The 15,299-nt window shown below is 39.1% G+C and overlaps 1 protein-coding gene and 1 pseudogene across 1 annotated transcript in view; one reads left to right on the plus strand and one right to left on the minus strand.

The window, feature by feature from the left end:
* PLAC1 (placenta enriched 1) overlaps positions 1-15,299 on the minus strand; it is a 182,197-nt gene that overhangs the window by 48,130 nt on the left and 118,768 nt on the right. The gene's annotated exons all lie outside the window — the stretch shown is intronic.
* On the plus strand, positions 978-1,096 carry LOC118608418 (annotated as a pseudogene).

The following is a 15,299-nucleotide window of genomic DNA, read 5'->3' on the forward strand; positions in this document are numbered from 1 at the left end:
CTTATAGGGGGAGAACAGAACGTACACAAATAAACAAATTTAACCATTGGGAATTTTCACTATCTTAAAAAATTCTTTAAATAAGTAAGCAATACTTCCTCTGTATCCTGGTTAGTAGCTATGAATAAGAGCTGAAGCAGAAACCAAAATCCTATAAAATCAACAACTAAAGCATTATAAATGAATCATATTTCTTCCACCTCAGCTGATATTTTTGAAATAAAAGAGTCCATTCATAGAAAACCTCTATAACCCATCATTGCTTACTGGCAAAACTCTTTCAAGATCTATCTTCTAATTACAGTAAATTGACTTATTTTACATCTGTTAAAAAGATAAAAATGGCTTATTGCCTCCATGCATAGGTCTCTCCCTAAAAGCTTTTTGTTGCTTTAACTGTTGCAACTTGTTTATTTGGGGAAGAGAGCTAGCCTTCAGCTATCTCCTTTCCTTGTCCACTTCCTACTTCTTATTTGGTTAATGATGCCCAGGATCTGGGCACCAGGGCCCAACAGAATTGGCTGTACTACATAGTAGTGTATAAAATCTCACTTGGGGAGACATCATTATACTTAATAATAATATTTGAGTACACCTTCTTTTCCCTTTGGGAGCTATTTTAAATTAGTTATTTAGATTCCCTGTCTGAAAACAATAGCCAAACAGCTCAAAGCTGCAAATAAAATCAAGTTGCTATTATGTCTGAAAATTATTCTTCATTCAGTTTGCCAGCCTTTATTCTAGGAGCCTCTCAAAAGGCTGTCTGCTTTATTAAATGATGGCCACAGACATTCAGCTGCTGAGTACTCCAGCTTAGTTCTTCTTTATTTAGAATTAAGGAGTGAAGAAAGATGAGTTACTAGATCTCCAACATTTGAAAATGGTTCTCAAAGGGTTACCTTGCTTTCCATTCCCTTTCTTCTTGTCACTAGCTGTGACAACATTAGTGTTTGTTTGGTTTAAAAAGGTATGGAAGAATCTATGGCCATGCTACCCTGAACAAGCCAGATCCCTTCTGATCTTGGAAGCTAGGCAGGGTCAGGCCTGGTTAGTACTTGGATGGGAGACCACCTAGGAAGACTAGGTGCTGTAGGCATAAAAAAAAATAAGAGAATTATAAACTGACAAAGTACTTGCAATCTGTGAGGTCAACCAAGGGTTTCCTTGCCAATAAAATAAATAAATAAATAAAAGGTTATGGAAGGTCCTATGCTTTATGATTACACTTGTGGATGGTGACTAATCCATTTATTTCTCTTATAGTATATCGGTCCTTAACACTACCAAGAAATGTTTTTTCCTCATCTTTATTTTAAAATATTAATCATCTCAACTATGAAAACCTTATCAAAAAAGTTTATCAAAATTTAAAATGCTTTTTTTCAGCCTATAAGATATATCTTGAGTGAGCTAAGTGTTCCTAATATACATATATATACACACACACACACACACACACACACACATATATATACACCAGGATGAAAAGATAACTATACCTGAAGATAGCTATAGCTGTCACTGAAACAGTGTTTATAATAGTGGTGTTCCTATAGAATTGAACCCTAGGCAGCCATAAGAGGGATAAGACAGATATACATGTATTGTCACAAAAAGATTTCTATGATGTCCTAAATGAAAAAAGCAAAGTTCCCACAGTAGGATCCCATATGTCTGTAGAGTCTATTAACTCCTCTTTCCAATGATTTCACAAGATTCTTGCTTTTTGTCCCCTATCATTGGTTCAGCCTCCTAACTGGCTCCCTGACCCCAGAGTTTCTCTTTCTAGGAAGTCTTTCTCACTAACTGGAATGAACATTCTAGAACATCACTTTTGTCAGATCTCTTTACTGTCAGAAGGAGAGTCCCAAGTAACCAAGCCATTGCAATTACAGAGGCAGGATGGTGGAGTGTTTCTGTGCTTTGGAATTAAGGGATACCTGGATTTGAGGGTGGGTTCCACTACTGACGAGCTGTTTGACTTAGGGCAAATCATTTAAACTGTCTGAGCTCAGTTTCCTCATCTGAAAAAATAGGCACAGGCGGTTGTGAGGATGAAATGAGAAAACCTTGTAAAGAACTCAGCATGGTGCCTGGTACATAGTAAGCACTCAATAAATGGTAGCTCTTATTGATATTGTTATTATTATTAAACCGGTAATTGCTTTATTTGAAGTTCTTTGAGAAATGCTTTGTAACTTCATAACACCTTTTGGAAGAAGGTTTGTACATTTTCTTTATGCTTACTGGACATTTAGTACCCACTGTGTATTGTAAGGCTACTTTTTTATTTGTCTATTTTCCATGATATGCATTCCAAAGCCTGTCCCTCTCTCATACTCCAAAATCTGGAGGACATGTCTAAGTCCCTTGGATCTATGGCCTTCAGGAGTTTCTCTGTAGACTTTGATCATATGACATCCCTTCTATGCCTTCATCTTCCCCAACTATTTTGCTCTGACCTTTCCTTCCTGGCCTTGTAGGGCAGCTTCCCAATGCCCTTGGCCCTTCCCTGGATTCATTAAGACTTTCTTTCTGGCTGCCTGCTTCATGTTTCTCTTCTTTAGGATCAAGTGACTATTTTACTCTTCTAATTTTTTATAACAAAAAGGGCTGTGGAATGAAAGGGCATGACAGTTCTGTTTTGTGTGTGTGTGTGTGTGTGTGTGTGTGTGTGTGTGTAGAATCCTAATTTTATGCCATTATTGTAAAAGGGCAATAATGATTTTCTGTTCCATTTTGATTTCTGCCTCTTTCATTTGTGGAGACCCAGAGTGGAGTAACGAAAGGGAAGGTTCCTGTCTTAGCTCTACCTGGTGACAAATTCACTGTGTGGCTTTGGGCACATCCTGTGCCTATCTCCTCATCAGTAAAATGAGACTGTTGCATCATAGTTCCTAGTGTGTCTTCCAGCTCTGATGTTAGGTTCTTCTATGGTGTGGATGGGATACTGAAGGCAGGCTAAAGTTCTTTCATCATTATACCCATCCCAGTGCCTAGGCTGGGCTGGTTCAAGTTGAAATTAGCTCTTTTGTGGGAGCTAATTTCTAAAAGCCTATCTTTTGAAAATTCTTCTAATGTATATTAAATGTGAAAAGAATCATTTTTTCCTTTCTCTGGGGATTACCTCAGCACCAAGCTCCAAGCCTCACTTATGCTGCGAAGAACTGTACATGCTGAGCTATGGTCAGAGTTGATGGCAAAAAAAACATTTCTTTCATCATCACCTCCATTCCCAGTGATTGCCATCCTCACACATTTACATTCCTTGATGTTTTTCAGGCAAATGCTGAATGGTTGATAATTTGCACAGATGATTATAACATGCCCTCGTGGACTTTGTCTCCAAGTCTTTTTATTGAGAGTTTTTATATTAAATACACACTGAGTCTCAAACTTGATCTTAACTGATCCCACATGAAGGCATGATTTTAAACTCATAACACATGAGGAACATCTGTTCTGCTTATTTGAATTCAGGCAGTACCATTATTATTATTATAGAAACTAACTGTTGAGTATCAATATTTGTCTCTTTCAGTTCCATTGAACTTTCCGGAGTGCCACTCCCATTTGTGGATTTTTAAAACATACATCCTGGAGTATATAAAACAGTGGAATAATTTCTATTTTTCTTTTCGTTTTCCCCAACGTTTGCTGCAGAACTTGGGTCAGGCCCTAGCTATCTCTTGTACATGTGATTGGGACATGAAAGTCCCTGTCAAATGCAGCTAGAGTCAGTGTTTAAAAGTCCAGATATCAGGTACACAGCCATCAAGGCTACCTCATGAAGGCCACTCCAGACCTTTGTTCAAAACATCCAGATCTTCAGTCTCCAGTGGGCACTTGACTGATCCAGTAATTTGCCTGTAAACTAGAACTGACTGAGCTGACTTATAACTCTCCAAAGTCTCTAGATGGGTCATGAAGGAGGATTTCTTTGGACCATAGGTTCTCATCGTTCATGCCAGGACACACCGTTATCTGAAAATCAGTTTTTTGTTTCCAATAATCAAATACCAAATCTTGTATATAATTTACTTAAAAACAAATTCAAGCAGATTCAAGGATTTATCTATAAATAACTACTCCCACCAACATTCCCATATGCTCTCATGAGTGGGAGAGAATGGGGTGGAGTTATAGTCATTGCTCTAGGAATTAGAGAAAACTCTGGGTATGCCCAAGGCCATGTGAACACTGGGGGCACTCGTGTCAAGTTCTTATCCCTGGCAGCATATGGGTGTTTTAACAAGGACTTCAAGAGGTTATTCCCATGCCTATGGGGTCTGTCACACTGGGGATTTAAGAGTAGGCAAGATGGGGCAGTTAGCACATACCAAGAAGGCAGTATGTTTGCTCCAAGTAAGCAGATTGACTTAAAGTTGGGCTAAATACATGATAAATAATGGAAAACTTGAGTTGGATTCTTAACTACCAGTGCAGTTTTGGCTAAGTTATTCAATTTCTCCAAGCCTCAGACAAATCACCTTTAAAATGGGGATATTACTCTTACCTACTTCAGATAGCGGTGAGGATTAAATGGGATGGCACAAATAAATCACCTAGCATGTATCCTGAGTGAGCTAAGCGTTCCTAAACACATAGCAGCTGCTGCTACCTGGTGTATATCTGAGGCTGAATCCTTTTCTCTATTACAGTGACTAGCACATAGTAAGCACTCAAAAAATGCTGACTTGACACAAAAGGCCATGTATTGCATGAGTCCACTTATGTGAGATATCCAGACTAGGTAAATCCATAGAAACAGAAAGCAGATTGGTTGTTTTCAGAAGCTGGATGGTGGAAGGAATGGGGAATAACTGCTTAATAGGCATGGGGTATCATTTGGGAGTGATGAAAACATTTTAGAACTATACAGAGGTGATGATGATTGCATAACATTATGAATGTACTAAATACCACTGAATTGTACATTTTTAAATGGTTAAAATGATAAGTTTTATGTTTGTATCTTACAACAACAAAAAATCTGCCAGCTTGGATTTAGCACTTTCTTCACATCTGTGTGTCTCTAAGTCATAGACAGCTCTGAGACAATCCCCATGGACTGATAATCAGATACCTGCTTCTACTCCAGGACAGGCTGGTTGGTAAGACTATGAGGTGTTTATGCTCTAGGTAGATATCTCACAAAATGGCTGGGCCCTCACCTATATCTCATTCAAATTGGTGTCATGTTTGCTTTGTTTACCTTGCCCCTCACCTGAGCCCATGCAGGAGGTGTAAGAACAGCAGAAAAGGTGCCAGGAAGAACCAGAGGATTAGGCTAAAGCCCAGGAGAAATAGTGATGTACAACTCAAAGTCAATTGCTTCTCAGGCAGGCCACTCAAAGCTGATCAGCCATGGTGGAAGCCATTGACAACTCTTCTCTTAGAAAACATCACTGTCCACACTATTGAAAAGAGCCTAAGGAGGCACATGTGATTATTAAGCCCCTGATGTGCCCTCCTTGAGCAATCGCCCAACATTCCAAATGCCAAAATTCTTGAGCTACAACTAGGAATGTCCCTGGAGTGAATAACTTTTGAGGGGATTGAGCAACAGGCTCCAATCTGGAGTCTACAGGGTGACTGGAGCATTTGCGATTTGCTACCCAATAAAAATCTTTGCTAAGGTCCAAGACTGAAATAACTCAGCTGGGCTCTGGGCTCAGCAGGGACCATTCATTAGCTAACACTTCTCATCTGTGATAGTTACAGACAGGTTTTTTCATGCCCCCTGAAATGGGCTTCAACACTGCAGCTGGCAGACAGCTGTGGCCTCATAGTGTTTACATTACCCAGACTAATATAGTCTATGCAGGAGACACAGAATGAATCTGATTTAGCTTTTGGAAAATGGGATTTTGAAAAGTTCCGCGGTTTTCTTACTCCTCCCTTCCTGAACTGCAGAAAGACTGAGGTGGAATGAAACAAGCACAGCTAGAAAAAGGAAATTCCTATTTCTTAGATCGTAACTTTTCTTTGTTTAGGACTTCTTTGTCTGACACCTCCAAGTGGTGGGAGCTAGGTTGAGACCAAGGATTAAGACACCAAATGTCTGTTCTTAACTCTGGAGCCTAGTCTTACTGGTCAGCACAAGCTCTCTGGAGACTCAACACAGCTGGTACATATACAGCTGGGCAAAGCCCCCTCAGCAGTGGCCTAGTCCTTTTCACCTCTAGATGTGAAAAGAACAGAAGGGCTAAGGTCTCCATAGACAGCTGGGTCCATGACCAATTGCCCCAAAAGTGGAAGCATGGGCTGGTTAATCCTCCTGGGGTCTGTAGCCTACCACACTGCCTCAGGGGGAACCTACTCCAGTTTGACAGAGAGCCATTTCGTTTTAATTACCTCAAGTCAGTGTTAAATAAGGTTCCCAAGTCCTGTCCTTTCCTCCTTCAAAATACACCTGATGTCCTCCCTTCTTCTCCATTACCATTGCTACTGCTTAGGGTCAGGGCCATATTTCCGCATATCTGTAGTAGGGCAACATCTTTCTAATCTCCTCTCCCTGCCTTTTCCAGGTGGCTCTTCCAAAGATCTAACCTTATATCCCATCACATCCTGTCCCATATCATCCCATCAATAAACATTTCCTGAGTGCCGACCATAGGTCAAGCCCTTTTTTAGGCATTAGGGATATACACAGAAACCAGATACAGGCTCTTCCCACAAGAAAATGAGTTTAAGGGGAAGAAGTACAAGGAAGCAGACAATTACAGGAAAGTGTGAAAAGTGCTATGATAGGACTCAGAGGATTGCGGGAGACCAGAAGAGAGAACCTAACCCAGAGTTTAGAGGAGTGTAAAGGGATGTGGTTTTTACCTGGCCATTCACCTCCTCAAAACCCTACATTACCTCCACAATATGTCTTCAACTTTCTTTTTCAACCAAATATCCCATGATTCCCTTAAAAGAAATTCCAGAAAGATTGGTCCCCTGTTATTCAACATATATAAACTAGCCTACTTCCTTAATTTTGCTCTTATCCTTTGCCCTTGCCCTTAGCCATGATTTGTCTTATTTTGGGGATGGGATGTATGACTTTTGTTGGATAGGCATCATGTCTTCTCCTTCCCCTTTCATGTTTTCCTCCAGCATGAGCACAGTGCCCGGTACACAGTGTCTATTGACTGATGGCCTACTAAATACATTTTCTTTTCACTGTGGTACAAATCTGATTTCCACAAGTAAGATCTATGGAGTTTCTGCTATTAGACAGGATTATCAGAAAAAAATCTGCGAATACACATGAAGGAGTTTAGAAAACTGCTGATAGGTTTCGGTCACACCGTCCCCAGCTATGCTCTAACCTGGAAAGAAGTTGTTGTCAATAATCAAGTGAAGATTAGCAGTTTCAAGAGCTCCAGTAGGCGTATAGTGGATATATTTTCCATTCTGATTTAAACATTTAGCCTGATTTGTTTTTGGCTTTATTTATTTTTTGTTTTGGTCCTGGGCCTATTGGTCAGGGCTAATTTGTACAGCTGCTTTTTCGTTTGGTTTCTTCCAAGAAAGCAAGAGGAAATAAGGTTGCCAGCAAATTTGCAGTTACCAAGGTTTTCCTAAGATGGATATTATTTTTCTCTTCTAATACTGCCAAATACAGTATAAGGAGAAGCATGTGATTATTCCACAGATTTAGTTGTACCAGGGGTCAAATCCTGTACTCTATCCACATCCTGATTTGGAAGACATATAATGCAGATTTCCTGATCCACTATTTAGCCAACCATATTTCCAAAATTCACCCTGACTCTGAGCTTGGATTCTCACACTTGAGTCCTCTTGGATTTCAGCAGAAAAGGGCCAAAAGGGCTGTCTTGGGTAGATCAAGGAAAGGGAGGAAATGAAGATGCCAGGGCAGGATAAAGAGCACCAGAGTGAGATTTAGGAGCATCAGATTATAGTCCCTGCTCTGTCACAGACTAAATGTATGAATTGGGCCAGTCATTTCCTCTTTCTGAGCATCTCCATGGGGAAGATTGGAGTGCATATGTTCTAAGGCCCTTTTTGGTCAAATATTATTGGACCCTGTGACTTTGTGTCCGACGTTTCTGTAAAGATTAATCAAGGAAATGCTTAATGTCTGTGGGCATTAATGAGGCTTTCCTTCCTGGGAGGCACTTGCTAGGTTGGTGCTTGGCTCTTCTGAAGCCTGAGAAGAATGGCCTGAAAGACAGTGTCCATGTCCTTACTAAAGAAACACAAGTCTAGCCTGAAAAAGTGGTATTGAGTCCTGCTTAGGTCTGAAGGCTATTTGTTTAACGCTTTTATTTTAGATATTATTCATATATCATAATTCACCCATTCAGAATATATAATTCAGTGTTTTTTAGCATTATTCACAGAGTTGTGCAACTATAACCATGACTGAGTTTAGAACATTTTCATCACCCCCCCCAAAAGACTCTGTACCCTTTAGCTGTTACTTCCTCATCCCCAACTCCCCACCCTACCCAGTCTTAGGCAACTACTGATTTCTGTTTCTATGGAATTGCCTGTTCTGAACATTTCAGAGAAATGAATTATATCATGTAGTCTTTTGTAACTGGCTTCTTTCACTTAGCATAATGTTTTTAAGGGACATCTATGTCAGCATGGATCAGTATTTCATTCCTTTTTATAGTTGAATAATATTCTATCATATAGTTATACCACTTTTGTTTATCCATTTATCAACTGACACATTTGAGTGGTTTCCATCTTTTTTCTATTATGAATAATGCTGTTGAACATTCATGTACAAGATTTTGTGTTGATTTGTTTTCAATTCTCTTGGTTATATACTTAGGAGTAGAACTTCTGCGTCGTATGGTTACTCTGTAGGATGTTCAGACTATTTTGCAAAGTGGCTGCACCATTTTACAGACCCACCAACAGTGTACGAGGGCTCCAGTTTCTGGAGGCTACTTTTTAATCTTGTTTCATTAGTAGACAATATTTTCCAAGGTTGAGGGCTTTAAGAAGTCATCTCCTTGGGATAGTTTGACCATGTAATATTAAGTTTTCAAGGGGATAATTTTTATAAGCAAGTCACCTCCATTTTTCTATATGGTGGTTGGATCCTGGGAGGAATTGACTTGGGGGAAGCCACCATTGGCCTTTGAAATCTACAGGAATTCAGTGGAAAGACATCCAGGATATCTAATAGATGACTTGTAATAAGATGACATGGATTTGTTCTGGGCTCATGTCAACCCTTTTAAAGCTACTTTCTGCCAGAACTAGATCATTTCTGAGATAGAGGGAGTTGAGGGGGTTTTGGTATATCTGCTCACTCAGTCTCTATGTTGTTCAGTTGTGCCTGGGAATTGGTGTAGGAACAAAAGAAGTTAAAAAGGAACCTAGTGCTTTAGGTAGAATGAACATATGTACTGCTTTGCCCAGAATGGTCCCAGTTTACATGTGCTATTCTAGTGTTATTATTAATAGCACTGCCTTTACCCTCAAAAGCATCCCCGTTTGGATGATAAACTGTATGGTCACTTCGGCTTTAGGACTTAAACATGTAATGCACAGCATCAAACTCAGAGCCATAAAGGCTACAAAATTTCACATCTTGATAAGCTTACATCTCACTGGGATAAAGAAAAGATCTTTCGAATTTGCTGAACTTGGCTCCAAAATGACAGAGTGAGCCAGGATTGTACACAATGGAAACCAAATGCTGATGAGATTCAACTGTAAGAAAGTGCATTTTTTTGGGGGGGGGGAGGGGGGAATGGAGTGTGGGGATGGAAGTTTATGCAGGGATGGCTTCCATCGATGAGATGAAGCTTAAAGAAAATCTTGAAGGTAGTATATGATTTGGGTGCTTCAAGTTCCCTGACAGACCAAGGTCCTGAATATCCTTCATCCTTGTTCTAATTAAAAGGTACCGTGTTCCCTTGTGCTTGGGCAGACAATTCACATGACCTCCCAGCTCATTTGGCAGCACTTGGGAGAAATCTGGCCTTGCAATCAGACTAAATGATGTGTTACCCTACGCTTAATCTCCACCATCCATCAAAATTCAGGGGCCTTGGCCTCAGCCCCTTGACAAGAGGCCTATAGTACCTGGGTAGGATTTCATCCAGGGAATGAATGCAAAGCCCCTAATTCTCCATCCATCTCAGCCCTCTGTAAACAGTCAAAGACTGTAGCCAACAGCAAAAGAACTGCCAACCCAAATGAAAGCAGTGAGTCAGCAAAATAAAGACAGATGGCAATGGATTAACTGTAGCATAGACAGCAAGAAGCAGACCTTCCTTAGTTCTGACCAGATTGCTTCCCCTCACTTTTAAGTGGCCTGGTGCTCACACAGAGCCCCTCATGAGCTATGCTGGGGGTGGGAAAGAGTATTTTCTGTACACAGGGTTGTGTGTAGCTATAGAAGTTTAGGGAACACTGCTTCAATCCATTGTCTCTGGGTGGTCCAGACATGGGGAGGGGGACAGAGAGGGCAGGACAGATGGCAAGCTTTCCCCCAAGCTGCTCCACCTCCCTTGTCACAAGGCCATTTTCTTAGATAGCCTTATTTTCAAGTATTCTACTCTGTTACCCCTTTACCATACTTATTGGAACACATATTCCAGTTTGTGGAAACACCATCACCATTACCGTAACTTGCCCTGTTCTTGTCCATAAGTTTAGTTGGGCTCAAAGCTTGAAAATGGTAATAGGTTTAAACTATGCCTAAAAATAATTTTTGTGATTGTATGTAAATTTATTTTATCCATATCTATGATGAGGAATTCCTCACACTGTGCTTCCTAGAACATAGATGTTCAATAAATATTTGTTGAATGAAAGAAAGAATGGATGAATGAAGGTCCTTACACAAAATGTGACCTGAAAACCATAAACAAGATAGAGCCCCCACTTAAGTGAGATCTTTTGTGTAAATGTCTTTATTTATTCAATCAAGGAATATCAAGGAATCAGTTGATCAACAAGCATCTCCTAACCTCCCTCAGGGACCCAACACTTTGCGCCCACCCATCACCTTGACTACATCAACGTTTTATTAAGACTTTCTTTAAAAGACCATCTTTATAAACTGACCTATGTCTTCATATTGGTTTCCTATGTTCCTAAAATCTTTGATATTTGGGGTTTCTTGGGAAAACTCTCAACAAATAACCACCGCTTTTTGTTTATGATGAATAGTCCTTAGAAAAGCAAAAAAAAATTTTTTAAGAATAATTACAGACGATTCTCAGATATGGACAGGAATGGAGATAGGAAAAAACAATTGACTTAGCTGAGTAGGAAAGGAACAAGCATTAGAGCATGTTGGAGTTGGGGGCAGAGAGGGAAATAGTTTCCACTCTAGTCTACCACTTTCCACAACTACCCAGTCTGCCCAGAATCAGAATTGGGGCTTCTCTAATCTGACTTATCCTAAGGTTACCCTAACATTATTTTAAAAAATAATTCATTGAAGTGAAATTCACATAAAATTAACCACTTTAAACTAAACAATTCAGTGACATTTAGTACATTCACATGTTGTACAGCTATCACTTCTATATAGTTCCAAAACATTCTCCTCACTCCAAAGTAAAATCCATTAAGCAGATTCTCCCTATTTCCTCTCCCCATCCAGCCTCTGCCAACCACCAATCTGTATCATGTTTCTATGGATTTACTTATTCTGAATATTTCATATAAATGGGAGCATATAATATGTGGCCTTTGTGCCTGACTTCTTTCTTTAAGCATGCAACACGTTTTCAAGGTTCATCCAGGTTGTAGCATGTATCAATGCTTCATTTCTTTTTATTGTTAAATAACATTCCATTGTGTAGATGGATATACCATACTTTTTAAATTCATCCATCCATTGATGAACATTGGGCTGTTTTTACCTTTTGGCTATTGCGAGTAGTGCTGCTTTGAACATTTATATACATGTACTGGTTTGAATCCTTGTTTTTAATACTTGAGGGTATATACCTAGGAGTGGAATTGTGGAGTTATACAGTAATTCTATATTTACCTTTTTGAGGAGTCACTAAACTGTTTTCCTACCCTATTGTTTTAATACCTTAAAGGATGGGTAAACACCAGCATCCTTGAAGCTGACTGAAGTATCCTTGAGTTTTTGTCCCAGGCCTCTGAAGTCTGTCTCAGGGTTCTGGAGCATTGGCACTAGTGTTGACACATATAACCCTCTTTCCTTCCATTCTTCCTTCTCCCCTTTATTCCTGCCTTCATTTATATAACAAATATTAATTGAGTGCCTATCATATTGGGAGTACAGAGACGACCAAGATGCATTTCTTGTCTTTGATGTTAATGCTGATGAAATGGTGTATGTTCAAGTCAGGGTGCCAGAAATAGTAGTCAGAAGAGTTCTAAATGTGAACATGGTGTCCTACCTAGACACCAGACTATAAACTCTTCAAGGGAAGTAATTATGTCCTGTTCTTTGCTATATCCCTAGAGCCTAGCATAGTGCCTGGGACAATTTGCTGTTAGCAAAGCAACCCCAGAAAGGTCTGAAATAGGCTGCCTGGCAACATCAGCCCATTGCCCTTTCCAAGTCCCCTGGGGCTGACATCATTCCCTATGGGCCATCTCTCTTCCCTTAGTTCTGTCTTAGATAGGTGGCACACAGTGAGTATACTTTGGGTCCTGCTTCCTCTGATGTCCCTTCAATTTCAGAATGAGTTCTCTCTTTCAAAAGCATTTTTACATTTTTAGTTTCATAATCCCTTCTTTAAAGAGGAACCCAGATTATGCAAAGAACTGATGCCATCTTTTCCAGGGAGTAAATTCACAGCAGGCAGGAAAATCCTTGGTCACCAGTTTGATTTTTGTCTCTAGAAGTAGTCTTCTATCAGACTGTAGCTTAGGGTAGAGGTGGGGGTTGAGAAGTGGGCCAGAGCCTGCTCATGGTGTTCCATAATTTTGGTATACTTCTCTTTCAGCTCGGCCTGTGTTCTGCTTTCCTTGGACCTGATTGCTAACCACAGAAGTTTCCAGAAGAAAACCTAGGGCAGCAATACATAAATGTTGCCAATTTCATAAACTACTACTTCCGTTCATATTATTGAAACACCTCCTGGACACAAGTAATAAAAAATTACCAGGTCAATGGTGAATAAAAGGAGATAATTGAGGGGAAAGATGAAGATAAAGGGTGAGGTGTTTCAGATTAGGTTGGAAACAAGGGAAATGAAAGTATGGGATGAGGTTCCCCCACCCTCACTGTAGAGAAGGAAAGGGCCCTGTGCAGGAAAGCTGCTTTTAAATGGAAAAGCCTTAGGATAGTCTCTAGACCCTTTAACTCCAGTTAGTATTAGCTCCGTTATGGCTAACTCTTGGCCTGGTCTCCTTTGCAGTTGAACTTTCTAGATCCATGCCAGAGTGCGGAGCTGAAAGACGAGTATGGAAGGATTCCTCCCCAAGGGATAAGTATTGGAATTACACATTGGAAGGGTTTTGATTCCTTTAAAAATTAAGAAAAGAAATTCTACCAAGGGTAATTGTATTTTCCTTTTTTTAAGACCCCGAACCTTAGGCGACATGCTGGTGGGAGCCCCTTCATTAGATCTGTCTTCCAGCTTATGGGTTGCTGCCTCTAATAGAATTTCTGTTTGAATTCGTATTGGAGATGTTAAGTACTATGTCAGGTACTTTGCAGGTACACAGTCCTTGCCCTCAAGGAATTTACAGTCTATTAGTGGGGAGAGAGAAGTAGATAGCTAATTATAATATAAAATGATGAGTGCTGGAAGTTTCTGGGGGAGGACAGAGGATGAGCATTTAAATCATGCTAGAGGGTCAGAAAAGGCTTTCTGAAAGACATGATGCATAAACTGAAGAATGAGTAGGAGCTAGCCAAGTGAAAAGAAAGGAGGAAAAGATATTCCAGACAGATAGGCTTTGCAGGAATAAAACTTGTGAACTGAGATTAAAGCAAAAATGCATAAAGTTCCTAATCACAAAATGGAAAGGTGATCCATATAAGCAAAAGGTAGATAGATAATCAGAAACACCATTAAAATGGGCAAAGTTAGCAAGTTTGCTAAAAATGAACAAAAAAACAAATAAACAAACAAACAAACAAACAAAAACTAATGGTTACTAGAGGGTAAGGGAGATGGAAGAGTGGGAAGGTAGGAGGGGGAAAAATTTAAATCATTTCTTCAATTAAAAAACTACTAAAAATAAAAAGAAAGAGAGATGGAGAGGGAAAGAAAGAGGAGAGAATTACAATTAGAATATACCGAAAACTATAGGAAAATACAAAATATTCTTAGTAATTGTGTAAGTCCTGGTATAAAGTTATAAATAGCTGGTATTTTACATTAATATTTATACCAATAAATTTGAAACCTAGATAAAATGGACAGTTTCCTAAGGTAACATAAATTACAAAATTGGCTTGAAAGAAAGTGAAAATCTGACTACATCAATAAACTAGAGAAGAAATTGAAATAGAACCAAAGATGCATACACCTCAGCCTTCTTAACACATACAAAGGTTTTAACAGTAAATTTTACAAAATCTTTTTGAATAAACTGCTTCAGAGCATTGAAAAAGATGAGAAACTTCCAACTTATTTTCTAAAACTATCATTATACCAGTACTAAGTTGTATGAAAACCAAAAACATAAAAAAATAAAAACTATACAAAAGCCCTAAATAAATTAGCAAATCAAATCTTATAATTTTGGAAAGAGGAATATAACATAACCAAGTAGGGTTTAGTCCATGAAAAGCAAGGCGATTCACAATTAAAAACTATATCAATATAATTCCTTATATTTGCATATTAAAAGAGAAAATCCATATGATCATGTCAATAGATGCAGCAAAAATATTTGACAAACTCAGCACTTATTTGCTCTTACAAAGTTGTAAGAAAACTAGGAATAAAAGGAAACTTTAATTTAATAACGATTATATTCCAGAAATCTACAGAAAACTCCATACTTAAAGAGGTAGCATGCACATAACAAAGTGATTAAAAACATAGTCTCCAAAGCTAGATTGTGGACGTTTGAATCTCAGTTCAGCCGCCCGCCTGCTTATGACCTGGGACAAGTAACTTAGCTTCTCTGCTTCAGTTTCCTCATCTGTAAAATGAAAATAATAATAATATCTATCTTATAACATTGTAGAGGAATTAAATAATTTGCAAGCTCTTCATAATAGTGCTTGGCACATAGAAGCACTATATAAGTGTTAACAATATTTGAAACCTTAGGTGTTTTCTCTCAAAGTCAGTAGCAAAACAGGAATGTCTAGTACTACTGTTATTTTACTATTCAAAATTTTACTGAGGGTCCAAGTCAAC

Source organism: Rousettus aegyptiacus, unplaced genomic scaffold (genome assembly GCF_014176215.1).
Source record: "Rousettus aegyptiacus isolate mRouAeg1 unplaced genomic scaffold, mRouAeg1.p scaffold_m13_p_9, whole genome shotgun sequence".
In the NCBI taxonomy this organism is placed as follows: domain Eukaryota; kingdom Metazoa; phylum Chordata; class Mammalia; order Chiroptera; family Pteropodidae; genus Rousettus; species Rousettus aegyptiacus.